The sequence below is a fragment of the Ictalurus furcatus genome, chromosome 20 (assembly GCF_023375685.1).
Source record: "Ictalurus furcatus strain D&B chromosome 20, Billie_1.0, whole genome shotgun sequence".
Lineage (NCBI taxonomy): Eukaryota > Metazoa > Chordata > Actinopteri > Siluriformes > Ictaluridae > Ictalurus > Ictalurus furcatus.
Genome location: NC_071274.1, coordinates 14,818,641 through 14,824,640, shown reverse-complemented (window position 1 = coordinate 14,824,640; position 6,000 = coordinate 14,818,641).

The window sequence follows — 6,000 nt, the reverse complement described above, 5'->3', positions numbered from 1 at the left end:
GCTGCATGTCTACCAGGCCGGCGTTTTAAGCACACTCCTCTACGGTAGTGAGACTTGGACAACCTATGCTAGGCATGAGAGGAAGCTAAACAGCTTTCACCTGAGGTGCCTGTGACACATCCTCCATGTCCAGTGGCAGGACAGGGTACCTGATACAGAAGTTCTGGAACATGCCAACACGAGCAGCATGTTTGCCATCCTCTGTGAGAAGCGTCTCCGTTGGCTTGGCCACATTAGAAGAATGATATCCAGGTCGCATTCCCAAAGATCTTCTGTATGGTGAGCTGGCTGAGTAGCTGGACGCCCCCAACTGTGATTCAAAGATGTCTGCAAGAAGGACATGAGATTATGCGGCATCAACCCTAGTTCGTGGGAATCCAGCACCGAAGACCGTACAGCCTGGCATTTTGCCGGACAGGTTTAAGCACCTTGCTGACAAGAGAGACAGGAGGAAGGCGCTGCAATTTCAGCCACAGCGTGCGACTCAATTTGTCTGCAGCAACAGCAACCGGGACTGCCACTCATGGGTTGGCTTGTACAGACATTCGAGAAGGTGACACTTTGGGCCCAATTTGGACATTTTCACTTAAAGGTGTACTCACTTTTGTTGCAAGCGGTTTAGACATTAATGGCTGTGTGTGGAGTTATTTTTGAGGGGACAGCAAATTTACACTGTTACACACGCTGTACACTCACTACTTTACATTGTAGCAAAGTGTCATTTCTTCAGTGTTGTCACATGAAAAGATATAATCACATATTTACAAAAATGTGAGGGGTGTACTCACTTTTGTGAGATACTGTATATATACATATGTGTGTGTGTGTGTGTGTGTGTGTGTATATATACATACAGGTTCAACTCAACAACAATCTGGATGAGTCAGACAACACTGAGGCCCTTTATAGGAAAGCACAGAGCAAGATTTTCTTTTTGAGGAGGCTCAGGTCCTTTAATGTGTGCACTAGACTGCCAAAGATGTTTTACCAGCCTATAGTGGCCAGTGATATCTTCTTTGCTGTGATGTGCTGGGGCAGTGGAATTGGAACTTATAGTGCCAACAAACTGGGAAAGCTGATGAGGAAGGCCAGCTGTGTGGTGGGGATGGAGCTGGACAGTGTGGAGGCAGTAACTAAGAAGAGGGTGAGAGGGAAGCTGAAAGCTATCATGAACAGTCCTTCTCATCCCCTCTATGCTAAGTTGAGGTGGCTTAGGAGCATGTTCAGCCACAGATTAATCAAGCCACGTGCCTTAAGACATCTGGGGAGTACAACCAGAAAGGAAAAGAAAAGGAATGAAAAAATACAATGCATTTCCAGAAGGTGATAATCATATTAAATGAAATTAACTGTTTACAATACCCTGATTAATAACCCCTTAGAATACCTATTTTCAACTCTCCTTTTTTCTTTGCTTGATTTTCTGATTCTCAAGGTTCAGTCCTTATATGGGTATGTCTCACCAGTTCCTGCACGGTTTTGACACTTTTTAGCTTAAGGCAGGGACAGTTTAAATTCAGGATTCTCCTTGGAAATCATCCAATATTCGGCAGAATGTGAGCAGCATCCGACTCAGGATAAGAGAAAGGGAAAAGAGAAAGAAAAGAAAAAAACAAAAAAGGGTAAGAGGGAAAAAAAACAACCAAGAGAACGTCAGGGTAACCCTGTTCCCTGAGAAGGGAACGAGACGTTGCATTTAGCATAATAGTATGGGAACGCCTTGCGAGCGTGACCGGTATCTGAAGCTTGTGTAAAATCATGCCTCTACTTATAGGCCTGCCATGATCAGGTGACGTGGCAATTAAGCGCATTGCATGATATATATATATATATATATATGTATATATATATATGGCACCTGTGAACCACGCCGCCAGCCTCTATTATCTGAAGCGAAGACGCAATTCACAGGCCTGCCCTGGTATGACAGTGCTATGCAATGTCTCGTTTCCTTCTCAGGGAACAGGGTTACATGCATAACCCCGACGTTCCCTTTCAAAGGGAACTTCGACGTTGCATTTAGCATAACAGTATGGGAACGGGAATACCCACTCAGTCATACTGAGGGTACCGCCTGTTCAAAAATACCCAAGCCCAAGGGTCACTGCAAGACACTCGAGCCCGGGGTGGAATGAATATCCAGGATGTAATAACGAATGAATGTGTGTGGCGTAGACCACCCTGCAGCCGCACACACATCCTGCAAGGATACCCCTTTGGACAAAGCCTTCGAAGAGGCGACCGCCCTAGTGGAATGAGCTCTTATGCCCAGAGGCGTAGCGAGACCGCGCGCCTCGTAAGCCATAGAGATTGCTTCCACTATCCAATTCGAGATGCGCTACTTTGACACAGCATCTCCTTTACTGTCGCCGCCATAGCAGACCAGCAGCTGCTCCGACTTACGCCACTGGCCGGAGCGGTGGACGTAAGTACAGAGAGCCCTTACTGGACACAGCAGGTGCATTCTCTCTTGAGAAAGCCTGCAACACCACAGGGTGGGCAGCCGATGTAGGCAGTTTAGGAATATAATCCGGCCTAGTATACAGGAAGGCCTTGGCTAATGCAGGGGCAAAGTCAAGGCAGGAAGGGGCAACAGAGAGAGCTTGTAGATCTCCCACTCGATTGAGAGATGTCAGGGCCAGCAGAAGAGCTACCTTTAGAGTCAGAAGCTTCTCAGAGGCTTACTCTAAGGGCTCAAATGGAGCCCCTGACAGACCTTCCAAGACCACAGAAAGGTCCCAGGAAGGTATGCGTGGCTTGCAGATGGGCCTCAGCCGCCTGAGACCATGGATAAACCTCGAAGTTAGAGATTGTTGCCCCACAGAGGCTCCATCAACAGGGGTGTGGCTGGCCGAAATGGTGGCCACGTAAACCCGGATTGTAGAAGGAGCCCACCCCACTGGGAAATGTTCTTGTAAGAACTCCAGGACTGTAGCTATTGTGCAGTTCACTGGATCTACAGTGGATCCCTGCGGATGGGAATCTCCCAAGGAGTGCCATCTCGCAGGGATATTATCTCTCAGAACCATATTCGAGCTGGCCAATATGGTGCTACTAGCAGCAGACATAGACTGAATTGGTGAACTCTCGCTAGAACTTGTGGGAGCAGAGCGATGGGGGGAACAGTGTACAGATGTGACCTCGGCCACATGTGCACCATGGCGTCCAGCCCTAATTGTGCGGGAGGAGTGAGGGGAACCACAGCTCTCCTCGGAGCGAACACATGCCATCCCACTTGGCCAAACCTCCCTGTATGGACTCCACCACTTGTGTATGGAGCCACCCTGCTCCAGATGAGGGCCACACCAGAGACCGTGAGCTGGACAGCTGTCTAAGACTGTGCTCCAGCCCGTGAGGGAGGTGTCTCTCATTACCGTCTTGCGCTAAGGAGACACCCCTAGAGTGTGACCCAAGGCTAGAAACCGGGGACACTCAAATTCTCAGAGCACGTAGGCATCGCCGTGTGACACTGATTTTTCTCAGAGGTTTTGTCCTTGGACGAAACCCCCAACTTCTCAGCCACCTCTGAACGGTCTCCTGTGCAATAGGCCCATAACGGCAATAGTCTCCCAAGATCCAGCTTTATCTTGCTCAGTGTTGGTAGGATTGACCCTACACATGTTGGGGATAGACACGCCCTCATCTTAGTAGAATCCTTATAACCCCTAGAAAAGTTGTCCACTGCACTGGGGAAAGCATACTTTTCTGAGATTCAACCTGAGCCCCAAGCCCTTCATGTGGGTGAGAACAACATCTCGATGTTGAACCGCCAGTTCCCTGGATCGTGCTAGAATTAACCAGTCGTCCAGGTAGTTTGGTACACAGATGCCCTGGAGTCACAGTGGAGCCAGAGTGACATCCATGCACTTTGTGAAGGTGTGAGGGAATAAAGCTAGCGATATTTCTATGTGGAAATATGCACCTTTTAGATCTATCGCCACAAACCAGTCCTCAAACTGAATCTGTGGCACGATAAGTTTGAGCATGAGCATCTTGAACCTATATGTCCAAAGAGTATGGTTCAGATGACACAGATCTAAAATTGGCCGCATACTCCCATCTTTTTTGTGGACCAGGAAATAATGGCTGTAAAAACCTCCCTCCCTTAGGGAATGGGGTGCATGTTCTATGGTCCCATTGTCCAAAACGGAACTTACTTCCTGCGCTAACGTTGGGCTCTGGTCTGTGCTGACTAGTGTGGTGAGCACACCTCTGAACTGGGGGGGTCGACCTATAAACTGGACCTGGTAACCCTTTTCTATGGTAGACAGAACCCATGGAGACACATTTGGCAGTAGTTTCCACGCTGCCAGATGGTGTTTTAGTGACGTTAACTATTCCACATTCTGTTGGAGGGAAAGCATCAAATTTTTGTTGCCCTGTGACAGTTCGCTGACCAGAGAACACTGAAAACTTGGGGACCGCCTTGGCTAGGGGAGGCCCTACAGTAGCACTGGGGGCTACCTGCCCTAACAACCTCATGTCCCCTGATATGTCCCTCCACGGCCCCTCAGGACCGCTCTATTTTGCCTGCTTGGCCTTTATGACCATTCTCAGATCAGGCCTAGTAGCAGACCGCGACTGTGGCCACCCAGTTCCCCTGGCTGTCTGCGGGGGTTAGCGGGCTGCCATACTCGCCTTCTGGGTCTCCCTCGCACTAGTGCTGGCCTTGAGACAACAGGGAAGGAACTGGCTTTTTTGAATGCCGCCATATGTTGAGCTCACTCAGCAGGTCTGCTTGGTAGGCCTGCAACACTGTCAATGTCTGCAGTGACCCACAAGCAAGAGTACCACTGCATAGGCTTGCCCACCCATGCCTCGGTGGCCTTATATGGTGGTCTGGATGCAAAGCCAGCCCCCCTAATTACCTGCCGTCGATGGAGAGAGGTAGCTCGCAAGCGCCTCCTCCACCTTCAGCATAGCTAAATAGCCATGCCGTTCATTCCCCACAATGGCTGAATAATCCAACATCATGGGGTTATAAATATGGCTTATGCGTGGTTTTCCCCCAGAAGCCTGATATTTTGCATGCACTTCTGGAAGACAGGAGTTTTTGCAGTGTGAGGGATTTACTTTCACTGGGGAGAAAAAGGCTCATCCAGCCTTAGTAATTACTTCAAGCAGCTCTTTATATGCTGCTCTCAGTTTTTAGCACATCCTTCTGGCTCATATTATATTATTTTTGTGTGTGTTTTTTTTCTTCCCCTTTTGGCTTTCCATAGCGGAAGGAGGAGTCGCAACGTGAGCTCCAAAATCCAGCGGAGAGCCGAACACGGAAGACAGAGCAAGAGATAGAGCAGTGCTCGTCTCCGGCTCCTCTTCCAGATCCATAATAGATCACCCAAACCTGAGATGGCTAGCTGCCTCGGCAGCGGCCGGCCCAGATCCGCGAGGCTCTGAAACCCAACTCGCTTCAGCTTCCGGGAAGAGTGCGAGTCGCGAGCCGAGCTGCTTAATGTAGGCGTTACCACGCGCAGCCTCTCGAGGCTGCCATCGCATACTACACCCCTAAACACTTCACCCAGAAAGTGTGCACTTTTCCCCGTGATGAAACGGGAGCAAGCCGTAACACACTTCCTGAATTCTTTCTCGCTCATTACGTCCCTCTCTTTTCTTTTCTTTTACTCTAAAAAAGGGATAGAAAAGTTTAGAGATTTTAAGAAAATATCGAGAAGAAATGATGCGGTTTTTGTCACACAAACAACAGACATGCGGTCTCGCTGAAGATAATAAGGCTGGCGGCATGGTTCGCAGGTGCAATATACATATCATGCGACGCACTTAATTGCCACGTCACCTGATCGTGGCAGGCCTATAAGTAGAGGCATGGTTTGACACAAGCTTCAGATACCGATCACGCGCGCATGGCATTCCCATACTGTTATACTAAATGCAACGGCTCGGTCCCTTTGAAAGGGAACTTTATTTCAATCACAAAATTTTCTGAAGAGCAAAAAAATTCAGTTTTAAGAAGTTTTTCCTTTTTCCCCCTCTGTTGCA